This window comes from Chrysoperla carnea, chromosome 3, assembly GCF_905475395.1.
Source record: "Chrysoperla carnea chromosome 3, inChrCarn1.1, whole genome shotgun sequence".
Classification (NCBI taxonomy): Eukaryota; Metazoa; Arthropoda; class Insecta; order Neuroptera; family Chrysopidae; genus Chrysoperla; species Chrysoperla carnea.
Window position 1 is genome coordinate 86,056,686 of NC_058339.1, and position 27,864 is coordinate 86,084,549.

Here is a 27,864-nt window from a genome sequence, read left to right on the forward strand (position 1 = left end):
TTTTAGTACGAAAAGTACAGAAATTTCGTTAAATATTGAAAGGGTAAATTTTCTTTAACCATTTCATATCGAGTGTTTCAAAATATTAGTGCAAAAATTTAAATAAAGTATGGAATTTCGTCGAAATCGTCGAAATATTTTAATATTTAGACTCGTTTTGCAAGTAGTAAAATCAGAAAAGTTAAAGAGTTAGCTTTGTTTAATTTTCGATATTTACGTTAACTATAGATTAATCCACATTGTGGATTAATCCAAAGAAATCATTACTCAATTCAAATATTTATGGTGTTACATTTAAATAGATACTTTTCATTAATATTGTACATGATTCTAGAAGTTTTAGAGTTTTTTTCAGAATTTTGATACCATAACATGAAATCGTATTTTTCTTCTAATTTTATACCATTTCAACTCCAAATAATATCAATAGGGGATCGTGAGGGAAATGTGAAAGTAACGATGTTTGTTTGTTTGTTTATTTGTTTGTTAGTTAGTTAGTTTGTGTCTTTGTTACGCTCTCACGCAAAAACTACCGAATGGATTTGAATGAAACTGTACAATATTATAGCTCATATATCAGAATATCACATTAGCTATAGTTTATAAAGATTATTTATAGCTTTGACATTACTTAAGACACGGTGAAGGAGAAAAATTTATGGGCATATAAAAAGGTTATCATACATACTTCAGCATTTAAAAAAAAATTGAAAACTTTTTATTTGATACACATACTTTTATCAATGTAAAACAATCGAAGAAGTGCACTTTTGATTGTTGCTTATATTCAATGAAAAGAAGTAGTTTCAAAAGAATATTGATTTTTACATAACACAAAATTGTTTGATTAACGGTTAGGTTTGGCTAGGTTATGTTATATTATAGGTTATATTGGCTGTCCACGAAGGGCTCACTTAGGCTATAGAGCCCATTGTGATACCACATATGTGTTTTATCACCTTTTCCGCTGATAATTTCATTTATCAGCTAAATTATTTTCAGAGGGTGAGTGCACCTCCTTCATGCATATACCATGCACTACATCAGCCCATCACAACTATTAATTAAATTAATCTTTGTTGCGACGGCAGGAATCAAACCCGCTACCCCAGGCATACCGCGGACGGAATTGGTTATACCTTAACCAACTGAGTTACTAGGGGACTTGATGAACGGTTAGTTTTAATCCTAATTTCCCTATATTTATTTTCATTTTTTTAAGCAATAATTAATATATTTCTAAACAAATTTATGATTTGACATTTCAAAAAACAGGGTGAAAGATACAATTTATGGCCTTTTCGATTTTATATGTCAGCTTTAATCTTCATATATTTGCGCCGGACTGAAGAACATATAATATGGTATACCTACAGAAGCATCCTATAATATTACTCTGTTTGGGGCTATTCTAAAGAGGAATTGATTAAATAAACGTTGTAAGTATATATATTAAGCAATCAAAAAAATGTTCATATTATTTTATTTACTTTTTAATGATCTTTGCCAGTTATTTAAGAACAAAAACGCGAGTGAAGCCGCGGTTAAAAACTAGTTATATATATATTAAAAAGTTTTAACAAACTCTCAATACTTACAATATTGATTGAATGATTTGTGAATGGTTCATTATTCTTGACTGATTAAAACAACAGTTGAATTACCTTCCTAGTTGCTTGGTTGCTGAATATATTGAATAATTTAAAATACAACACTGTACGGACGGACGGTACCTTATTGTTCAGTTGTTACTGTAGGTTGAAAACAATGATTATTAAATGTTGTTTAGAAGTATAATAATGTTCACAGTATAATGCACTCCATTGCATATTATATATACCATACCATACCATACCTACCTATATAATATAACTTGTTTATATCACCTTTTATTTGAAAATAATGTTATCATTATCCATTCCCCTATGCATTCATTTTACCATATTACTTATTATTACTTACATTCTATATACAGTAGAATCTCGATAACTTAAACCTCGGTAACATAAAAACCTCTGTTACTTCAAAAAATACTATGTTCCCTTCCCCCCAAAACCTCTATAACTTAAAATACGCAACCTCTATTATTAAATAAATAATCTCTGTATAGGCCCTCAGTAACTACATAGAAACATGTACATACCTCTATATTAACTAGGGTACATAGAAACATGTACATACCTCTATATTAACCTTTACCTAACATAGATCCTTGATTACTTAAAACCTCTATAACTTAAAATATTTTGTGTTTCCCTTGGACTTTAACTTATCGAGATTCTACTGTATATCTGAAAACAATATTTACAAATTGAAATGTATTCATTTACAGCCGAACCTCTCTATATGTGAGAATTCAAAGGAATTTTTTATCGTTTACCGAGGTTTCTCTCTAAATTAGTTTCAATATATGAATGGTTATTCTCACTTATAGAGGTTTAAAATATAGCAAATATATGGTGATAAAAAATACAAGTATTATACACCTAGTACCTGGATGACCAGGATGCTCAGTATTTTTTGAGTTAAAAAGACACAAATATTATCTCTAATATGAGAACCATATCTCCACACAAATACCAATTTGAATGTACCGCTGATGTGACAGTGTGAGTCACATTTTACAGTTTGTTTCAGTTTTTCCTGAAAACACGGATAAAACGGTTTTCGAGATTGTCTTGGATCCGATTTTCGCAAACGCATTCTTGATTTTATGTTTATCCCTACAAATTTTTGATTTGCGTGGAATATAACTTTTTAAGAATTTTTTAAAGAAAAGTAGTTTTCCAGATAAGAATGGTTAAAGTTATAATTGAATTTCAAGCACTGCGATTCTACCTTTGACTCTATAGACTTGAAATAAGGATATGTTATAGATGTTTATATTCTACCTGCCCTGAGTACTGGGATTAGTCCAAAATTTTCTTTCATCTTTTTAATGGAAGGGTATTTTATCTACCCTAGGACTATACAAATTTTTGCTATTCCACTGTACTTGGGTGTGAAAAATGAAAATTGGGGAAATAAACATGGCAGGTAAAATATGAATACCTATAACATATCCATCGATAGAGTAAGGATATTAAGCTCAGTGCTTAAAATTCAACTGTAACTTGAACCATTCTTATCTTTTAAAGACCGCTTTTCTTTATAATTTTTTTTTTCGACCAATGAATGTTTAGGAGGATTTAAAATTTTTGCATAACAACCCAAACAAGAACATTTTAATTTTTCGTTTTAATATTTTGAACGGATGACGAATCTTTCCTCACAATTGATACTTCTCAACTTCTCAACCACACATAAATCGATACACATGCACATTTGTTCGTTTGAAAAAAATAAATAAATAATTTAATTATTTTTTATGTTTATTAATGTTATTAAAGTTGTATGGGAGAGTTATGTAATAACAGAGAATAATAAACGCTCCACTTATTTGTTTCAATTGCTTGAGAATTCCCCGAATTAAATATCGATATATTTTATTAAAACTCTATACTGTAGTAGAATGGAGTAAAGTCAATTCTCGGAAAACTCATTTATTTGTTTTTAGTAAAGAAAAATGAAAAAATTCGAAAGTACGCCATAATTAAATAATAAAAACTATTATAATTTTTTTACATTTTTATAATTTTTATCTTACGTAACAAAAATATGAAAAAATTGAACTTCCTCAACCTACCTATCTTTAAATATTTAAGTAGATTCAAACAGAGAACTTATCTTGCATTCAAAAAAGAAAATTTAACTCGTTAAGATTGTCTGCACGATTCATAAAAGCCTTGAACTTGGCTCTTGTATGCAACTGACTATCTGCGTGATTAGTTTCACATTATACTAACAATAAAATCAAATTTATCCTACTTCGCACGTTTTTTATACTAGAAAAAGCTCATTTCCTCTTGCAATGACTAATTATATTACATAATATAAGAAGGTATGTTTTCATATAAATATTACGAATTATTATGAATATATATTATCGTTTTGTATTCATACACACTATTTAGATGACCTATTGTTCATTTTACTTTAAAATAGTAATTAATTACAAATTAAATAAACATTTCAAGTACCAATCTAATGCATAGTATTTGAATACAAATATATTCTACAGAATACAAACAATATATGTATGGTAGATACATCTTATTTATCTAAATTATATTCATATATTACAAAGTCTCAATCGTTTTGTAGCCTGAGCTGCGTTCAGTACTAGCACTGTCTACCTACAATGCATTTATGATAATAATACAGTAATGAAACTGCAATATATTAAATGAAGTAGCTAGAATAAGTTGTGTGGTAATGTATTTTATTTGGTTAAAATGCCGCAAATATAAATGCTTTTTATTACTTAAATAATTTAATAATTCATTTGTTTTATTCTATTTTAGGCTATGGTTATTAAAGAATCAGCGAATTTCCACACTAGGTAAAAAATTTTAAACTTTTTTTTTGTTTCACATACAAAACTTGTAATTAAATATCTTTATACCGATTGTAATCTACCTCGTTAAACATATAAAATATATGAAGTAAGAAATGGACGTTCTTATGTATAAAACAAAGAGAAAATGTGTACTGTGTGTTATGGTTATGTGTTACTGTGCGTAATTGGTATTATATGTTTACAACTTCAAGTGATGAGTCTGACCGCCCGCGTTCATGTATATACACATATACAATCCCTCTTTATTTAGTACATAATAACGTCTGTAAGAACTCTTCTTACTTCATATGATATAAATGGTTAGAATATAATTTACAACTTGTACTCGTATATTATACTCGGTCCGCCTGTTTGTTAGTACGTAACTACACGACTACTACAACTTGCTTGAACTTAGTTTGTCGAGTCGGTAGTTTTTTGCTGTATTGAGATCCCACATATCAATCCACCTGGCCTCTCTGTTATTGTGTGACCTTACAAGCTGAGAGAACTCTGAAAATCAGATCAAATCCAAATTGAAGAGTTTTTTGACTCCTACCTCTTGACTCCTTTTAGAGATGAAAAAAAGGAATGTAGATACCAATTATATCTTCGAAAGTTTAAAGCAAGTGACACTACGACACTCAGAAGGAAGGGTGTGATTCCCTCTTCTTTCTAATTCTTAATTAATGGTGGAAAGTATTTGTATCTTATTGCGAGTGGAGTGTGAATCTGAGTGAAACTAATCTGAAAGAATCAGTTGCTTGACCCCAAAGAAGAAGCCACTATTAGACCCGTTGGTGAAAGAATCTTTAGAAGTGTAAATAACATTATAGAACGAAGGAACATCTGTTTAACATGCTAAATTCAAAGGCCTTTTTGATGTGAAGGGGCCGTTTCCACGATCAAAAGATCAAGGAAGAATATTGTGTGATGATATTTGTTTATAAAGTTGCAGTTGATCAGCGGAATCGACACATAGCCCTAAGCCCTAACTATCTATTTATTTTTAGAAAAGATTTAGTTCACAATAGGTACCAGGGATAGTTTTCTCTCTGAATACTTCATATTTCGTTTGTTGTTTGACTTCGAAAAGTTTAATCAATTTTCATTTAGGTTAGGAAAATTATCGACAATATAATGTAGGGTTTCCTTTCACACACACAAAAAATTTGGTTCGACAAATATCAATATCATTTTGTATGTCTAAAATCTGCTTTCCTTTTGAGTATGTGCATAGTCAACTGCCTTACTAAAACCCTTGTACGCATCTCTGTATATTTGTATACTATATAAAGTATTATACTTAGGAATTTCAGCGTGATCTAAATATAATTTAAATAAAAAAAAGTTGCGGTATCTTAACAGTAATTGACATCCCACTTAAGGCACTCCACACTCATCGTATATTAAATGCATTCATCTACATAAGCATTAGTCTGATGATGATACCTACCACTAGTGAGTGCAATATGCATACGTTATATGTTTGTTTGTATGTAAATGATATGCCTATATTACTTGGTACATGCATGGTACATAGTACAGTGTTGATAATAGCACAAGAACGCATCCAACTATAAACGAACAATTTATATGATTATTATACGTTTCAATCTATATCAATTCTATATGACCCACCTGCAACCATAACCTGCAATCTATCGAATTTTAAATGCATTTGTACTTCACTTATAAACGTTTAACATCAAGTATTTTAGATATTAGAAAGGTGGAATTAATATTGTTACATATGTGAACGGAATTGTAATATTCTGATAGCGATAAGATTTAATCTTAATAGTCGAAGAAACGAAGCGCTGAAGTTCGAAAATTTGAACAGTAAGACGGATTTCAATGCGGTTTCTGCATGGCATTTGTTAGAGCTTAAGGAAATTTAGTGACCTAAATTGATTTATAAGAAATTAAAAATATGAAATTTGCAAAATAATATGCATTTTAAATTGACCGTAAATATACTAAAACTATTCGGTTAATAGTGATGAATGATTCAAAACTTGTTACTTGAAGCTTTTTGGGGTCACTAACACGAATATCGTGACAGAATTGGTTTCCGAGGTACCTGGTTCCCAGTGTGAACGGTATTACCGCCGTCTCTAAGATTTTTCGGAAAATTCGTTATATAATCAGTCCAAACTCGTTACCCGGGTTTTTTTTGGGTCGCTGAGAACGAATATCGCGACAGAATCGGACACGAGGTACGGAGGTGCGCGAGTAACGAATTTTTACTGAATATATAATGAATATCTCGAAAACTCAAGGAAACAACGGAGATACCGGTTACCCTGAGCACCAAGTACCTCGGAAACCAATTCTGTTTCCAAACAAGTTTGGAATCACTTTCATCACTATTAACCGAATTGAGAATTTAGTATATTTACGCTCAATTTAAAATGCAATGATAAAATGGATATTATTTTGCAAATTGCATATTTTTAATTTATTATAAATCAATTTAGGTCACAAAATTTCCTGACAATTCATATTATAATTTTGAAAACATTGTTTAAAAAAAAGCATTGTTTGAAACCACATATAATATTCATTCAATTCAATAATTATTAACAGTATAATCGATGAATAATAATATTTCTATAATTTAACGAAAATTGTACTTCTTGTCAAACAATATCTGATCAAGACATTTTAAATTCACTTGAACTAATCGAAGTTGAAGAATCTACTGTTTTTAATTAGCTACTGCATTAAAATGTATAAATTATAAAATCATGAATAAATTTTATATAAAATCATAAAGTTATGATTTATAAATTTAAAGAACGCGTGAAATGTTTGATGCATACGCAGAACGTGCGTCAATCACTCAGCACTTGCCTAAGGATTATCGAACGACACGAGTGCTGACGGCGCTTGGCCTGAATACAAGGGACTCGGGTTCGACTCCTGGTATGTGTATATTTTTATACCATGTTTATGAAATATGTCAAGGTATACTAAGATTAGTCCCAAATTTGTAACGCTTAAAAATATTGATGCTACCAACTAAATTTTGGTATAGTTGTTCATAAAATCACCTAATTAGTTGTTCATAATATCAGCGAATTTCCGGTTGCCCGTTCGTCCGTCCATCCGTCTGTCAACACGATGACTCATAAACGAAAAAATATATTTAGCTGAAATTTGACAGCTTAGGACGTAAAAAGTGAGGTCCAGTTCGTAAATAAGCAACATAGGTCCATTGGGTCTTGGGTCTGTAGGAATCATCTTGTAAACCGTTAGAGATAGAACAAAAGCTTAATAATGTAAAAAATGTTTCTTATAAAAAAATTAACATTTTTCGTAAACATCACTGTTTACCCGTGAGAGCGCAAATTAGGCGCAAATAGTATAATTTTTATTATATGGGAATATCAGTTATAATTGTGTGACATGTATACTTAATGTCACAAAAAATGCTCTTTTTACATATAATATTATATTTAATCTGATGCATTTTTGGTGCAATTGAGTATATGTATGTGTAATATGATTGTCTATACATGGTATTTTAACAATTAACTCAGTCAATTGTTTGTTTTCACTTTTTAATTCTCTTAAAGTTTCTCAAATATTAATTTATTGTAGGTAACTCTCAATATAAAATTATTAGAAACAAGTGTGGATATCATATTTATTGTAATAAATTAATATAAAACATTGCTAACAGATATAAAGAAGACTTCATAAAATATTCATTTAAAAATATATGCATTTCTGTAAAGCATACAGTCCAATATATTATTAACTTGTCTTCAAAAATTACAATTATGACACTTTAATAATGTTAATGAAAATAATGATTACGTGCCAAATAATTTTAATAAACACACTTACTTATACGTTATACTTACATGGTGGCATCTGTATTGATATGATGATTTGATTTGTAATCATGCCAAATTATTATGATTATCAAGATTGTTCCTGTTTTAAGGAAATAAATATATATGTATGTTTTTAAATTCAAGGTAAACAAGTTTTAAATATTAATTATGCAATTATTATTATGATTGTGTACTTGAAATATGTTCAAATATGATGTACATATTATTTTATACATACAATTACCGTGTATTTGTCTTGAATGTTCGACGACTTTTTTATTTTTCTATCGGAGTGAGATTTGCCTCTTTAAAATTTATTTCTGGAGTACACTATTCGTGAAAAATTTACCTTTTTTCGTAAACTAGACGATCAATTAGTTTATTTTGATTTTTCGCGATCTCACTTATTTAGAAAACACTTCGAAGTATCTAATTGTGAAAGAAAAAGTCAATTATTTTTACTTGTAGTAATAGTGTTTTTGAAAACTATCCGAATCAAAAACGAATAGATGAAAATTCTTATAGAAGACTCGAATAAGTGCAATTTGAAGAAGATAAAATGTTCAACTGAATTTTCTATGAGTTTTATATCTCGTATATATCAATATTATTGAATGTATTTTATAATTTTAAATAAATACTATTTTTGCATAAATAAATATTAAAATTATATGATTTTGTAATATTTATACTTAAATAAATATTACATTTTATAATAATGGATAAATTGTCATATGCAAATAAATAGAATTTGTTTTATGTTTAAAATTTATGTATTTTAATTTTTATTATATTTATTTTGTGAGAAAGTCTGTTGCGATTATTATTATCTCTTCTATGACTGTGATTTATCTTAAAAAGAATAATTATCTATAAAAAAAAGTGAACTTTGCATGTAATGGTTTTTGTCACTTTTAAAAGTGAAAGTTTCTTTTACAAGTGCAACGAATTTAGAATCGAACTAAATTGCGTTTAAAACATCTCCAGTTCTTAGATAACATACTATACACATGATATAAAAGATCAAGTATAAGATGCGGGAAGAGTTAAGTTAAGTTGTGTAAAACTATAGTGGGAGATAATGGGAGAGACGAAATACTTTGGATTGATAATACAGTACCATGCACATATTGATAATAAATAATTGATTGTCATGTAACTTTTTTTATTAAATTAAATGTTCTGGAATTTCCACGGTCATTTTTGATATGCTTGTTCTAGCGCAGATTTTATTGCCGTTCGTGACACGGCATTGTTTAATATTTTGTTCGAGGCTTGGAGATAGCTTTCTTTATTTGTCACTGAAAAAAATCATTATATATGCGTAATAAGTGTATTATACCTATTCAAGTGGTAGGTACTTCCCTGTTTGTAAACTCACGTACTTAACCCAGTTTTTGGAATGATAAAGGCTTTAAGAAATGACTAGAAACGATATGGTCCATTCTTTTACACTAACTTTGTAATGATTATCGTTAAAAAAATAGAATTTTCAGGAGAAATCATCAAATTATTATTTTTTTAATACAAACAATTTTATTTCAATAATCAATTTCGTTGTTATTTTTTTATACATTGTAAAAATTTATTTATAAACGAGTTATTGTCCAAATGTTTATATTTAAAATTTTTACATTATTATTATAAATATTGTTTTACGTTTATTTTTGGACTTGTAGCTGCAAAACTAGAATTTGTTTGAGAAAGTAAATACATCTTATGACTACGATATAATGATATAATATGACTACGATATCATTATATAATGATATATAATGACTTTCACCCAAGCCTTTGGCAAATAATTTTTCTATTAAATCATAAGTCGCTGATATATTTTTATTAACGTAGGAACTTAAATTGAATTTAAGTTATGATGAAAACTTCTCCTTACCATAAGGCCCGATTTACCATAAGTGGCGAATATCTGCCCTTGCGAATTACATTCATTCATTCATTCATTCCTCACATTGAAGTATGTATCTGCACTCACCTGTTTACGAGTTAATGTATCAGCTATTAATGCAAAACTGAGTGAGAAGGAGAGTCTGAAGGATGGGACTTATTTGGATAAGGACTTGTTTGGACGAGTTTACTGCTCAAGTGAGCGAAAAAAAACAAAAATGTTTCATAGCTCGACAGATGCTGTTCAACTCGCATTGACTGTAACTTTCATGATATGTAATAAAACGGCGAAAGCTATAATGCAGGTACCGTCTACGCACGCTAGAATGCAAGTTTTCATCATTGAGAACATCTTTCAAAATTTTTGAATAATTATAAAAAAATTAAAAGGAATATCCGGAAAATGTATGTTCAAAAGACAACCTTCTTTAATTGAAACAAAATTCCCTAAAATAAATTAATATTCTACATTTGTAGCATTGATATAAAAGCATTTGGGTTGAAAGCTAGATAATTTCACTTTAATGTGGCTTATATACGTTTTCTTATGGTGGTGAATACATTATTAGTATTCATCTAAAAATGTCGTTGTACTCTGTATACCCAATGTAAATGTGTTGCAATTTTAACATATTGATTTTATTCTCTACACATTAAATATTTATTGAGTGTAACAATTTTGTATTATATTTTTAGAAAAGCGACAACCGTAGCGTTGTGTGCTGTATTTTTAAGTAACAACAAGTTATAATATATTTTTTTTAAATTTGTGTCCCCAATAACAACGTCCTCATACATCCTTAATTAGTCGGACACAACAAGTTTTTTTTATTTTCAATAATTTATTAAAGTTTTAACTTTATAGTTTTTTTTTTTATTGCCAACGACTAGTTTTGGAGAAATCTATGAAGATGTAGTTATCTATACGATCTTGAAGTCATTTATTTATATAAATAATCGGGAAACCCCCCTAAAATTTTCAGAATTGATTTAGACCAACAAAAATCAAGTTTTTATCCAAAATTGCCCTGGCGTTCGTAGGTACATCCTTTACACGAAATTGGGAACGTCTCATCAACACCTGACTCAAAGATATTGATTGAAGAGCTGTGATTTGAAAATGAAACTGATAACTGATAACGCGCCTGGTCTTCAAACTAAGTACTGTTGAAATCTGGAATTTGATTGAGAAGAATAGCGGAATTTTTTTTATAATAATATTAACTTGTTGATAACTCAATCTATTCTAATGTTCTTTCGAGCGAAATTTTTTTGTCAATACACGCATTACAGTGATTTTTTAAAATCATTTTCACTTCCATTTAAAGATTGATTTTTAAAGGCGAAGAACTGCGGTTTGTACGTAAATGTTGAACTCTGGAGATTAAATTTTCAGTTTCTTTGAAGTAAATCAGGCTTTATTTCGGTAAAAACGCGTCAAATGTTGGTTCCAAATATTTAATTGTTTCCTGTTTATGGGCATATACATGTGGTATTACACATCCTCCAGAGAAAATAAATCTAATTGCGTCAAATTGTCTTGTATTTCTCGAAAATCATTTACCGTAGAATGTTGAAATGTTGAATCACATTTATTTGATTCAAATTTATTTCCTTCTTTTATGTTTGCGTGAAATCCTTTGCTTCCGATTTCCATACAAATAATATTTGTTTTCTAAATTATTCACAACTACTTTTTATATTATGTTCTCAATCAGTTGTTACCCTCGTGGGACACATTGCATACATGGTAGGAGGTAAGTATCAATACTGTTGTTATCATTCTTGTTATAATATGCACAAATGTTATTTGCGTAGGTTTGCATATATACGATATTCTATATAGATATTTATTTTGTTTATCGATATACATATCCTAGATTGGATAGATATATCAGATACTAATTTAAGAACGTCCGGTGGTTTCTGTCTATTGTAAGATAATCAAATTATCCCTTCATCATCTTTATCCCAAAAATTTCCACAAATATAAAAGCCTAAGGAACTACTAAAGAACTATGTTCTGAGAATATTCCCCTATGACAAATAAAAGTTAGATGGACTGCCGTTAGAGGTTAGATGGACTGGCGTCTATCTAACAAAAAGCATACAATTTTTAATTTTTTCAAAATCAAAAATATTTTGATATTTTTTTATCAGTTTTAAGCAAAACAGGACTCTGATGGTTTTTTCTTTAGACGCTTAGTTTTTGAATTAAAAATTCTTGGAAAATTAAAATTGCAATATTCGATTTAAAAAAAAATGTGTTATTTCTCAATAAGGAAGTTCGCTTAGCTAACGATGATCCTGCGCTACGGATTTTTTACTATTTATTTTCAATTGCAAAATGAAAAATTAAACACATACTCTAATATATTTAAAATTGTGATTTTAAAAAATTGATTAAATAATTTTTCTAATTTTAACATATCTTAATTAGAATTATATACCACTAAAGTTTCAGAATCTTTTGCTACTTATTTCTACAAAAAAAAAAAAAAAAAAAAAAAAACTTTGAGAGTCTGGTAATGTGTGTACTGTACACATACAATTAATCAGTTTTAATAACAGAATAATTTTGAGATGTTTAAACGCAGTTTTTTGGCGCTCTCTGTTAATGAAGTATTAATATGTGACCTGTTAATTGGTGACAGTTCAATGTATAATTTACACTTAAAAAAAATGACTTTACAACACAAAATTTACAGTCGTAATTATTAAGATTGACAATAAAAAATCGCAGAATAATATAACTCAATGTAATACCATACAAAATTTAAGTAATTAATACCATCAGTATGCCAACGAATTTGACAATACTTTGACGTTATGTTTAAGTTAAGTTTATTGTAATTTTTAATTTCTCTCACTGAATTTTCACTTTTATTAATTAATTTTAAATAATTAAAAAGATATTAATTACTAAAATAGTGGTTTAGTTGAAATGTCCAGCCAAGATACGGAAAAAAAAATATTTGAACCAAATTTAAATTTCATGAATATTCCCAATTATAAAAGTTTATCATATTAAAATTTCAACTTTTTCGTGAAGTTTATTTTCAGCTCTTATACTAGTAAAAGTTCGTAGTAAACATACAACTCAAGAATCATACCAGCAAATTTCAACAAGTTTCAAATAGTTTATAATAATAAAGGTATGTGTTTGTGATTGTGAATCAGTAGGTATGTATATGGATTTTATTATACCGAGAAAAAGCAATCAAATAATAATACAGCGTCAGATTCAAAATTACCTACAGAAGTATTAGGTCTAGGGTCAGACGTAGTATTTGACAGGTATTACAGATGGAAATTTGTATGACTGTGTTTAAATAAGATGATAACTCGATAAAAAAGTGTTTAAATATTTTTGTTCGGCACGAAACAACAAGGTATCCATCTGAGACTTTAAAAATAGAAATTTTCAGATTGCTATCGAGATGTAATCTGTTATGTTGAGCTTCCCACGCTTGTAAAAATTGTTTTCGCACACCGAAAAAGAAGAGCCCAGCTGTGCAAATTTTTGAATTGATAATTATTTAGCAACACTTTCAAAACAATCTCTTAAATTTCCAGTCGTTCTAAAATGTCAAATACTACGCTTGGTACTGGACCAATATAGTACATACATAGTTATAGATGCGTACCTGCTATCCAGGTATCTATCTGCCTATCTCATAGAAAATACCTATAGGGAATTAAATACCAATATATGATTTTATATTGTTATTTTAAATGTTTATATTAGTGATGTGACGAATATTCGTACTCGTATTCGTGAATACTTGAATCTTTTTGTATTCTGAAGTATTTACGAATATATAATGAAAAAACTAATAAGATGTATGTAATAAAACAAGTGAAAACAAACAATTGACTGAGTTAATTGTTTGAATATCATGTATAGACAGTGTTGATTACTCTGATTACACTACACATATACCTGTCACACAAACATACGTGATATTCCCATATAATACATACTATACACTTTGCGTATAATTTGCGCTCTCACGGGTAAACAGTGATGTTTACGAAAAAATGGTTCAAACAAAAAAGTTATTTATTTTTTTATAAGAAACATTTTTTATATTTAAATTTTTGTTCTATCTCTAACGTTTACAAGATGGGTCCTACGGACCACATTGACCTTTATTGCGAAATTGCCCTCACTTTTTACGTCCTAAGCACGCTAAATTTCAGCTTGATATCTCTTTCCGTTTTTGAGCAATCATGATAGAGATGATGACAGACGAGCAGACACACGACAGACAGATAGACAACCGGAAATGGACTAATTAGGTGATTTTATGAACACCTATACCAAAATTTTGTTCATAGTATCAATATTTTTAAGCGTTACAAACTTGGGACTAAACTTATTATACCTTGGTATATTTCATATACATGGTATAAAAAAACTGAAGTTTGCTTTTAATGGACAGTAATAAAGTATACAATTAACTCCTCAGTATAAGTAATAAATTTAATGTAATGGGTCCGATTTTCTACATCGTAATTTTCAACATATCTTTACGTTTCATGGTTAGGACAAAGCATTAACACCAATTTTGAGAAGAAGTATCTGTGCGTGCGTGTGTATTTGTGGTCATTTTTATCCTGATCGATTTCGCGGGGAAAAAATGATATTGAGTTCGTTGAGGTGTCGATCGAAGCGTATTAACGGTAATATGATTGAACAGAATTTAAAAACATTCGGTCGAGTCGTTTCAAGTCGATCCAGTTTTTTTTGAAAGCTGTTTATTATATTGGGAAGTTATTAGTGTGGACCTCAAGGCTCGCACCAGTTGCCTCACCCCATGGCTTGTTATATGTATTAAGTTAACACCTAACAATTTGCTAGCGTTTCATTTCATAGTTAACATTCGCATTCACGACACTCGTCTCATAACTAGTTTATAGTTTTCATGTAAAAATCATATACTATAAAGAAGGATAGAGACAATCTTTTATACCGACTTTTTATTGCCCATTCGAAAAGTATGTAGATTGGAAAATATGAATGTTTTTCAATTTAATATTTTATAAAAATTCAAATTAAAAATCATTTTAGTTAATTCTTTACACGCCATAGGCCTAAAGCATGAATGAGTGAAATGAGAGAAAACATCTCTTATTTTGAAATTTTCACTCATTATACTCAACACTGAAATACATTCCACCCATCTCAAAAAGCAATAGCCAGAGAATGATATGCTCGACTGTGTTTGGGCCTGGGCTGCCGCCAGAGGTAGTATTTTTAGCAATTTGATTAATTGAATACATTCGATTTTTTTCGAAACTCAGAAAAAACTTCCCTCATAATATTTGTTAGCTTTGGCTATAAAAACCTTAACTTTGTATTTTAAAATCTCTAAAATTATGCATGCCTGTTCTTATTAATCATATACCCTTCCTTAATATTAATCCTTAATATTAATTGACTAATATTGATTAAAATTTTATTCATTTTCTTGACCCTGGCCCGCGAAATATTTCCGACCCTTCTTGACACTATAAGTCACCCATCAGTGTGTTTATTGTAAAACTTATAAGCCATAAAATTGAGTCGGACAAAATTTGCAGAAATTTTATTATTAAATAATTTCGTTCACTGAGGAAATTTCACATCACTCGAGGTGTGAATATTATTCTGCTTTTTTTTTATAATGAGCTTAATTCTCAAGAGCTTTTTTAAAGTTGTAAAGATTCAAAAACATCAAGAGAATCAAGAATATACTTTTTTACTTTTTTTTAAATCCAAAACATTTAAATCATATAATCGATTCAATTCCAAAACATTTAAAAATCTGATTTATTAATTTTTAAAAATTTATTTTAAAATAGTAAATTAAAATTTTTTTGGACCATTACCATTTTTATAATTAAATTTTTATTATTTATTCTTCTAAATTCTATAAAATATAATAATAATAATAATAATAATAATATATAATATATAATGAAAATTATAATCGAAAAGTTCATACTATAATAATTTAGGTCACCTTGAATGGAATTCATTTGGGTATATTTATGTTATAGAATATACATACATACATACAAAATAGATATGTGTATACGGTATAAAGGACAATTTGGCGTTATTCCATAAAATATTGTTCATTTCTTACCTCTTTCCCGATTCTTCCAGCCTTGACAACACAACTATACTTTTGTTTCAATCTATATAATACTGTTTATGATGTCTACCACATAAAATAGTTTGTCTAATTACCTATATCAATGTTTTTTGGCACTTTTCATTCAATCAGAAAAGAAATGATTCACAAAAAACACCTTTAAATGTATTGGAAAAGTCACTAATGACTTCATGCCGTCAATATGGCAGTCATAAAAAGTCTTAAATCTTAAAATGTACTGAGAGGCTACATTTGAGGCAGTGAGGAGGTAATGATGTCCAATCTTCTCTGTCACTTTCTATAGCTCTTGCCATAAGACGATGGACTCATTTAAATCAGCTTTTCTTTGACGACCTTTCTGACCTGTATTCTTTAGACATCTAAAGTTCTTTTACTGTTCTTCTATAGTTCGTGGAGTAGTTGTGGGGGATGGGAAAACCCTTTTTTCAGTACCACAACCCTATTGTCTAAGTATGCTCCAATCCAGGACAGCCACTTTAATCTAACATAACCTAATAGGTACTTTTTATATACCATGTATATGAAATATACCGAGGTATACTAAGTTTAGTCTCGAGTTTGTAACGCTTAAAAGTATTGATGCTATGAACAAAATTTTTGTAAAGGTGTTCATAAAATCACCTACTGAATTAGTCCATTTGCGGTTATCTCTCTGTCGTCGAATTCGTAAATGAGTAGCATAGGTCAATTGGGTCTTGGGTTTGTAGGACCAACCTTATAAGCCGTTGGAGATAGAACAAAAGTTTAAATGTAAAAAATGATCCTTATAAAAAAATAAACTAACTTTTGTTTAAAACATTTTTTTGTAGACATCACTGCTTACCCACGAGGGCGCAAATTACGTGCAAATTTTATAGTATGTATTATATGGGAATATCAGTTAATATAAATGTGTGGCTATCTAAGAGTGGATAACTTTCTTTACTTACTTGACGTCAAAACACAAACGATTGCGTCAGCAACATTGTCTATACATGGTATTTCAACAATTAACTCGGTCAATTATTTTTTAACTTATTCTGTTTGAAAAGTGTTGTAAATTACTACGATTTCTGAATATACTTCTATTCGTTAAACTTTTTGAACTTGAATCCTCTTCTATCACCAAAAGTTGGGTTTCAGGTTAGATTTAATAACAAAGCTTTCATTCTCCTGTTTTTACAATCGTGCCCTTCTTGAACATTCATGGAAATGTTGATCGAATTCTATTCATGGAAGTGAAGGTGCCAAATAAATTTTAAAGTGTTGATATGAAATTATAATTTGGTAATGATTTTTGAATCAGGCAGAGTTCAAACGAAATTTGTGAGTGAAAAATTTTCGTGGATCATTAATATCGTCTTTTTTCTTTTCTCATGCTACGAGCACGAAGACGCAACATCAAACAACAACGAAAACAGCGTTCCAAATAGGTATAAAACATCAAACAATAAATGAGTTCTTTCCACTTTGCAGTAGTGTGAAGTGTTTTTTACTTTTTTTCGTTCTTGTTTGATGCTCGCCTTTGTGCCTGGTTGCAGTATTACGAAAAAAAGTCCACAATTGTTTTATTTTTCGCGAAAAGTGTTTAGTTTATTTTTATCCAGCATGAAGATTTCCTTAGTTATAATTCGTAAGGTTAATTAGGTACTCTTCGGTTCATACACACATAGATATTTATATATAGTTCTGTATACACATACACTACAGTTAATAGTCGTCGTTCCACATATATGTAAGCTTTATCTATAGTTTCAGAGCTTTTATTCCCAACTTTTATGTGTGTATAATATGTAGCAAATAGAATGTAATACTACTATACGTAGTATATTCTTCCTACTATACACTCTGACATATGTATTTGTGTGTTATTTTGTTGCTTTTGCCAACAAGAAGAGCGAACGTCTGAAATCTTATTGATCTTTGTGACCGTGGCATTCACTTTTTTTTTCTACAACATATTTTATCTACGTTACAATGACTTTTCTTTTTTCCTATATATGCCTATACATTCATATAATCTTTATATAAATATAATCGTTGGTGCATTTGTTTGTAATTGTGTAATTTTTGAATGAAATAATCAATTGAGATCAAATTCACAAGTCATTGGTTCTTCTTTTACTCTCTCCTAGCATGTCTCCTTAACCTCTTCTCTCAATAGAGTATGCTGGCGAACGAAGAGGCTGAAGGCTGAGCTCTAACCGAAGAAAGAAGCTATGTGGTGAACTTTTCTTCTGAGTGTAAAGAACATAATGATAGTGTATCGAGCTCAGAAGTTGAAATTCGAATCTAGGCCGAGTAAAGTGGCCTCTCAGAGGTCGAAGATTGAACCTAAAATGAAGGTTAAAACAAGATCGTGGACCTTCTTCCTGACTCCCTCCTCCCAATGGAGTATGCTCGCATCCCCTTTCTTTGTAGAGTATGCCCGCATTTCCTTTCGTTGTACTTGTAAACACAGATAAGATACCTTATTTATTTTTATCGATCTCGGACGCTGAAGGTCGAATTTAGGCGGAAGTTCTTCCCTCCTGCCCTCTTACATTAGTGTACTCTTGCGAGTACAGTGGCCACAAATAGAATCGAAGGTTAAAACTACATCGTGGGCCTTCTTCCTGAAGCATACTCCTTCTGATGCTTTTTAGGGATGTAATTTTAAATACGAATAAGCTACTACATGTTTTAGGGAAGTAAATTTGTTAATCCAGACCAAGGCCTACTTAATTGTCTCGCATCATCTTTGACCTTCCTTTACAGGTGTAAATCTAAATATTTATAAATTATTTCAAGATCAACAATCTCTGATACCAAAGACCGAAGTAAAATCGAAAGTTTATTTAGGAATATAGTGTGCTAATATTTGTTTATAGGTTAAATAGAGCATGGCGGACGATTAACAACTAGTTTCGTTACATATTACTATTTTTTGTGAGTTGTTTTTCATTCAAATATAACATCTGTGTGTTTTCTCGACCGTTCATTGTAAGAAATTTGATAGGTTTAACTTGACATTATTCATTTTTATACCATGCATATATGCAAGGTATACTAAGTTTAGTCCCAAGTTTGTAACGTTTAAAAATATTGATGCTACGCACAAAATTTTGGTATAGGTGTTCATAAAATCATTTAATTAGTCCATTTTCGGCTGTCCGTCCGTCCGCCCGTCCGTCTGTGAACACAATAATTCAAAAATGAAAAATATATCAAGCTGAAATTTATAGGCGTGGTATACGAAACGGAGGTTAAATCCCATTATTATATAAATTGGCTATTGATGTTCTTATAAAAAGTAAATATTTCTTGATTCAATGATCTCAATACTAATAAATTCAAGAAAACAAGTATTTGACTGCTTAAAATTTTTCGTCAACCAAGATTATATTTATTTTCTAGATCCAACAGCTCCCCAAGTTTGCAGAAATTTCTTAAGTCGCTTTCGCCACACTGTGTAATAAAGTTTACTATTTATTTACCTATTAAAAATATACGTGAGCTGTTTGTTATTGTATATGATATAAATATAAAATCGGTAATTTGATATTTTATTTTATATGTTCAATAATAAATTATGATTATAATCGAAAAGGTCGTCAATATAATCGTTAAACTATATAAATATGACCTATTAAATTTTTATATATTATCGAATGAGTTTTAATAACTAAACCCTTATTTATGTTCATAGATATATTATGATATACCTCCTTAGAAAATAATAATCTATTAGCTGTGCAAAGTGGTTCGCTAAAAATGTTTCTAATACATGGTATAAGAGTTGCGAAACGCGTCACAAAAAGTTGACATTTCTTTTCTTATTAAAATTAGGTAGGTATGACGTATGTCTGGCGGCCACGTTGACTAGTGCACATTTTAAAATCATTTAAAGATATTTTTTAAAATCACTTTTCATGTTCTTTTAGCAATCTAAACTATAATACGGTAGTTGCCTGATGTCGAATTTGCCATACTACGCTTAAAAATGTAAAATTGGACTTGGCACCATGACAAATTTGAAAGTGAAATTAAAATTGGTTAAGAAACGAAGAAGTTATAAGCATTCAATGATTGTTGCCGTTCTTCTTTTAGCAAAACAAAGTTTTATATGTATCTCTATGGTGATATCGAGCAATGACGTCACTAACATTAGAAATTTTAAACGTTCATATTTTGAGTACTTCCAAAGATTTTCAAAAATCAATTTCACTTTTCTGCCCGTGCAGTAAGAATTCTTCACGGAAGTTATAAAAAAAACTTAGTCAACAAGCCTATCACCAAGCAGTTTTTTCATTGACACCGCACCAGATTTTATTCTAATAATTAATAAAACGTTTACGCATTTGAGTATGTTTGCAATTTTAATATGATTATAAATAAAGAATATAAGAATCCAGCGTTAATTAATGCAATTCTTCTTAAGTGCAAAACATAATTCCTGCGTATTTTCCAACTCAAGTTCAATAAGAAAAGAAAAAAGCAGCCGTCTTAAAATAAAATGCCGAAATCGTTGTTTCAAATACTATCTTTTTTGTGAATATTTTATCTAGAACTGAATGATTACTTACTCTTTGCAAATAGATATCGGCAATTAAAATGAACCAGTAGGTTTATGACATGAAAATTCATTTATTTATTTTCTATTTATGTCTATCGACAGCTTTATTTTATTTCATCACGCAAAAGTTAAACCACATTAGATATTTTACGACACTAATTTAATATATATTTATAATATTATACAAAAACTTGTTACTTGTGAGGTCTAAAACCTCAAAAAATGATAGTACTGGAACGTTATCATATAGTACTGGAACACTTGCAAAATATGATGCTAATCGGATCATAAATACGAGCGCCTTAGCCACTTTTTTAAAAATTTAACCCCTAAAGCGAAGTCCTTAAAGCGAAAGGTAGTGGTAAGTTGTATATCGAATTAAAGGATAGGTCAGGTTGAAGCTAGGCTACAGCGGAGCTCCAGCTAGCAGTACCTACATTTTAAACCTATCAATGGTCATAGTAGGTAGTGATTTTGACTAATTGTCAAATATATTGGGTAATATTTTCAAAATTATTTTTTAATAATCATTTTAAATTGAGAGTTTTACAAGTTTGACGCATTCAACATTTTGAAAAAATGATAACGAAATGAAATTTGTTGTGCGAAAAAGTAGCTTTTGTGGTTGTTCTTTACGTACGGCATCGTTTGTATTTGTTTATTTCTTTTTTCTTTGGCACTTAATTTTGAGCGTAATATGGATAGACATACTACTTCTTGATAGCTTTCACTTATCTTGGGTAAGTTCTGGAAAACGAATGTAATTTATGTAAACGTTATGATCTCTCTATTTCGTAAAATGTCGAATTATTTTACTTTTATATTTAATATTCGAACGATATTAATCACTTTGTTAATTTTTTATTATTTTTAATAGAAATATAGTTCAAAAGATTGTATCGCAGTATTGTTGACAATAAATATTATACAGATAAGTTTGGGTGTTGCATTATTTTTTGCTCTACTTTGGAAGAAACCGTCACTGCTGAAAGTTTGTGTTTATGGACTTGCTGTATTAAGTGTAGTGGACTTTTCTATGACCATAATGGAATTAATTCATGCGACGGAAATTACGAACAAGTATTATGTGGCCATATACTGTTGTATAGCAATTGTGGTATTTATTTTGTCGCTATATGGACTGATTTTGGTCCATAGCTATTTTTTATATTTAAAGGAGCAACTTCTATTACTTGTCTTGGCGTATCAGACAGTGCGAGAATCTTTATAGAAAAATATTTGTAATTTTTAAAATATTCCCAATACTATATGTTATACATCAATATCATCTATTGTGTATTCGAACATTCGAATATCGATCACCATCAACAAAAGTCTTGCCAGAATGAGTCTTAAAAAATCGATTAAGTATTTTGATTAGCATATAATTCCAGTTTTTAAAGAGCACTAAGAATGATTTTGAAAAAGGAACCTGAAATATGAGCTCTATTATGGATAAATAGAAAAATTCAAATTATTCGATATAAAATTGAAGCGATTGGTTAAAATTATATGCCTTGTTATTCTATAATTGAAAACAAATAAATTCTTAAAAGAGTAGAGAAACCTTTGTAATAAGAATTATGAATAAAGTATTTCTACTTTATCTTTTTTTGTATTTTTGGTTCTAAAATATTATATAGGCATTTTAGAAAATTAAATACTGAAGAGAATTCATCTATCACGTTTTACGCTTTATTGGCCTAAAATTTCTATTACCAAAAAGAAAAATTTTAAATGTACGTCCATGTGCAGTATCTATATAAAGCTGTAACTAATCATAAAATCAATATTGAATCTTTACGAATATTATATTGTGTGTTGAAAACGAAACGTGTATTCTATTAAATAATTAATGGCTGATGGTTAAATATAATAAACTAAAATAATTAACAAATTATTGGAAAATTTACTAAATTTTAATTCATATCTAGTTGTTTTTCATTATTTATTATACAACATAAAAATTTATTAACCATCGTAATAATGAATTTTAAAATCAAATCAAATAATAATTAGGGGACATTGTGGTTCATTTTCATTTAATTATTATACCACGCACTATTAATATCAAGCACCTGTTACATAATTTAATCTATTAAAATATTTAATGTTTCTAAAATAGTTTAGATAATTAATTTCCATATAAAACATCATTAACTAAAAGTTAGTTATTGTTCCCTATCTTCCCCTATATTTACTACATGTGTTAGATATTATTCATTTAATATTCATTGATACTTCAATAAAAGATTGTCATTAATAAATATTGTATTAAAAAGTATGATGTGTTATCATTATTCAAATTGACTAGACAATTGTAATTATAAAATGCATTACAATATTTTTAATTAATTGATGTTTTATTAATGTTATGCATATGGATGATATTATACTAACTAGGTGTTCAAAAATGTTGTGTATATAATATTAAAAAATTCGTTACGTAGGAGCTGCGTTAGCTAAGCGAATTCAGAGAAAAAAATATCATATTTTTCTTAAATCGAATATTACTTTTTTGATTTTGCAAGAAGTTTTATTTAGAAAACTAAACGTTTAGACAAAAAAAAAATTCCATTATCAGTACAAAAACAAGAGCTGCATTCTTTCGGAAATTCGCTAATTAAGACAAGTGAAAACAAACAATAATTATCTGAGTTAATTCTTGAAATACCATGTGTCGACAGTATTGATTACTACAGAATAGTTCGTTTTTTATGTCATGTAAGTAAAGAAAGATAGTCACTCTTACGCACAAAGTAATAGAAGTACCTTTCTTCTCATTTCCTCAGTGTACAACGTAATCATAATAAACAAGCATATAACCAAATACAAAACATGTATACTTTAATACAAAATACATGTATAATGCTCTAACGTAATTTATAAGGAAAATTTTTTACGTTTAACCTTTTGTTCTATTTCTAACGGTTTACGTTATGGTGTCGCATAATCCGTTACACATACCGTATGGCTGCATACGCAATATAATTCATATGCGATTGGTTAAATTGGTTATACATTGGTTAGCAATAAATACCACACATGCATAAAATTTTGATCGGCATAAATTCATTAAAAATATATAAATAAATAAATTATTTTACATATTATTAAATGCTACAGACTGTCCAAAACTTTGGTTTTGAAGTTTTCAAAAAAATTTTCCAGGACATTCTGAAATTTTTTGAATGGTTAATTACATTATTTTTACGTCATGTAAGATTTTTATCATAGCTAAATTTATTACTCAGGAAAATATGATTACCATACATTTAATTTTCTCGACAAGCTGAGATTTCGTAAAGATCGACTTTTAATTGTAAAAGTATAGTTAATAAGAATTTGTATCGTTTTTGATCTTCTTTTTAACAGAGTATTTTTTTTTGTTTCAGGTAATTTCCAGTTCACATATTCAAGAATTTCAAGAGCTAAATAAATTCGTAAGAAATACTACTGTGGTACTTTTCTGTGTGGACCTAGTTATAGATTTTGAGATGCAATTGTGGCTTCTATCTATATATATTCGATTTTTTGCTTTAATGAAAGCTGATGCATATAACAAAGAGCAGAAAAAAGTTATTTTCGAGTAACTGTAAAAACAACCATGATAAAAGCCGTGGTAAAACGTGGGAGGAACGTGGTACTACAAGACAGCTATGGTCTGAGTACAATCGTAGGCGTTCCGAAGATCTTATATCACTCTTCTGTCATCTTCTCTGTCACTGCCCAGCTCTTGCCATGAAGAAATACTTGAGCCATAGGACTTACTTGAGTCAGTCTTTTTTTGACAACCACTCCGACCTAAAGTCAGTCGATATCAAAGCTCTCCTGCTGTTTTTAAACAGCTCCAAATGGTTCATGGAATAGTGGCCGCGGATGGACCAACCCTTTTTCGGTATCAGAACGGACTCTGTGGTCTAAGTTTGTCCCACCCCAGGACAGCCCCTTTTACCTAACCTAACCTAATCCAGATAAATTATCCGAAAATGGTCATTACATGACACCCTATATAAATAATATATTTAACACTATTTATGCACATATGTTTTATAAAACAGCACATTCTACATATACTTACAAACCGATATAAAATGATAGTAGATAATAATTTTTAATCATGATGATGCTGCCCCATAACGCCCACACACTACGCCTATAATAATAATGTATGTAATATTATTTATTATTTATGAGCGCAGCGCCATCATAATACAATCAACTTGAATATTATTATTGTTATATGAATGTTTTGTATTTATGATTTATATTTATTTTCAGAGTACAGACATGTGTGCTTGTAATTTGATTCAAGGAATAAATTATAATTGTGCATATATATTCTTATTAGTCTTCTTCTTTTGCAACAAGATCTGAAGATGGTATTATGTTTTTACTTACTTAAAAGTAAAAAAAAATGCGTTTTCTATTTAAATAGATTCTGTTTTGGAAAAAAAAAAACAACGGCTATGGTTTACTAATATCAAATTATTTATTAAACTCCAGCTTAAGCCCAGTTTAAATCTGTTATTGTAGCTCAATTTTAATCCTCCCTTTGGAGCATGGCAAAATGATTTTTCCATTGCAGATTATAATAACAAATTTAGTTTTGTCAACTTTGAAATAAATAACTTATCACGATGTATTTACAGTTCAGATCAAGTAATCTCGTTTTAAATCGAAATTCTATTAAATAATTTATGAGTTTAATTATTTCCAATCAATTCTCGTAATAACCCAAAACAATTCCAAATAATGCCACTTAAAGTATTGTTTACGTATAGTTTTCATTTCAAATAAATAATCTCATAAGTTTTTAGTTCCAGACATAAAACTAAATGGTCCGCAAGCCTACGCATTAACAAGCTACTGGTTACATCAATGTTGGAAAATTTCTTATGTAAAAAAATTCTCGGAAGTGCGGCGTTTTCTTTCATGGGATCAGAAACAGTTTTCCGCGCCACCAATTATTGCTGTTTTTATAATTTTGTGCACAAAATTGTATTTTTTAATGTACTAATCCTTACTAATATTATAAATCACGCATAAACTACTGAACCGATTTAAATGAAATTTGGTACAGAGATAGTCTAGAGCCTGAGAAAGGAAATACTTAATCAGTAAGGGGTTGAAATAGGGAATGCAAGTATGGAAATTACGTCATTTTTAAAGCTAGAAACTTGAAACTTCTGCTTTACTTAGGCTAACTTCGGCGAGTATATTTAGCAGGGGTACTTCGCGAGAGTGTTGATGTTTAGAGGGGTTAAGAAAAATGGATTATCAGGGAATGAATTATGTAGGAGATAAATTAACAGAGCGTTCTCCTGAGGCATTTAAGCGGCGTAAGTAAGTTTTTTAGGTGTGGGCCTGCGGACTGCTAGAATAGTTGTATTTCATAGTGCAATCTCATCGGTATCAAAATACATATGTAACTATGCTACGTATGTTGTTTGATATAAATAAAAGCACAGACGCTCTGCTACCATAAAAGCTTTAAGCTCACCAGTATCAAGATAAGACACAAAAGTTTTAGTTGTTTGTTGTTTGTGTTCAATTTTGTGGTTTTCAACAATAATATTGTGAGGTATACCTTTTATTTACGTTACATTTATTTTATCATTCAAAGTTATTTACTATACGACCAGAAATACCCGTTGAAAGATTTATGGTACTATTTTTTTGTCTGAACTAAAAGAAAACAGACTAATAAATCATTTGACTGAAATTTGCAAAAATTGTTCACAAGCCCTAGGAGCTTTGTAGGTCAGATAGTTTGAATGTCCATTAGTGTCATAATTCATCAATCAAAATTGAAATGAGTAATTTTTTTTCAGTAAATCTTGAAATCAGTTAATATACAATGTGTCGCAAGATGAAGATACCCTCTTATTTTCGTTATTTATAGGAATATAGATTTGAAATTTTGCACAGTCATACAGGGTAATGGGTTACATTTTTTAAGATATTTACTCTAAATGAGAATTTTAACTAAGCCTTACCGAAAATTGACAAATAGAGTTTAAAATTCAGATTTCGGTTAGATATCTTAAAAAATGTGACCCATCACTCTGTATGACTGTGCAAAATTTCCAATTGATATTGTTATAAATCTTAAATGCGACACACTGTATATTAAAGAAGAAACTGACTGATTGACTGATCGATCAACGCATAACTGAAACCGCTGGGTCCAGTTTGTGCACCATGTTTTGCACAAACGTTCCTTAAAAGAAGTATGTATTTAGAAGGGATTTTTTCAAGTTTATTATTCAACATTCAAGTTAGAAATGTAAAAAACTATTCAAAACAAAAATTTATGGTATGACATTTTCAAAAAATTTATTCTTCAAGGGGTTAAAATAGGATGTGAGAGGTTTTTAAGTAAGAAATGTACAAATTGATCTATGTGCTCCTGGTTTGCGATAAAAGTTTACTGTACCACTTTTTTTCCATTCCTCAAATCAATGATCGAACGCAGCGTTATTTCCTAAGGGAATGTAAGTAAAGTAGAAGTGTAGGGGGCGGGCAAAGCGAAAACTATAGCAGGTTGAAGGATAGAATGTGGGTCTTCAAAGTTGGCATTGTCTATATTGCGAGTAGTATATAGAGAAGATAACTGAGGTAAAGGTTCTCTAAATGATTCATGTATGGAATTAATTAAAATGAATCATTAGCACGAGCAAAGCCGTGGGCACAAAAACTGAAAAATTTGTTGTATTTTATAAATTAGCGTTTGATCGTACATTATTTTATAAAACGATGACCACTGTAATTGGGAAAATTATTTTGCTATTCGACAATCGGAGACCAAGCGTTTAAAAATTTTGAACAATACATTTTGACGATCCTTTGTAAAAGTTCTAATGGATATCGGATTTCTCACACCGAATATTCCCGACAATTATATTTCATTCTTACAGTATTTGTCTTTTTATTTACTAAACAAGGTTTACTATATGGCGTATTATGTAGGATGTC

At 29.5% G+C, this 27,864-nt stretch overlaps 1 protein-coding gene across 10 annotated transcripts in view; it reads left to right on the top strand.

Annotated features, from left to right (window-relative positions):
• Positions 1–27,864, top strand: part of LOC123296813 (Ca(2+)/calmodulin-responsive adenylate cyclase) — a 198,526-nt gene that overhangs the window by 22,080 nt on the left and 148,582 nt on the right. For 9 of the 10 annotated variants that reach the window (XM_044878468.1, XM_044878477.1, XM_044878471.1 and 6 more), the window contains exon 2: positions 4,404–4,441. The exons of the other annotated variant lie outside the window; for it this stretch is intronic. The gene's annotated coding sequence lies outside the window, so the exon portion shown is untranslated. The remainder of the gene's footprint in view (positions 1–4,403; positions 4,442–27,864) is intronic. 10 annotated transcript variants of the gene reach the window in all.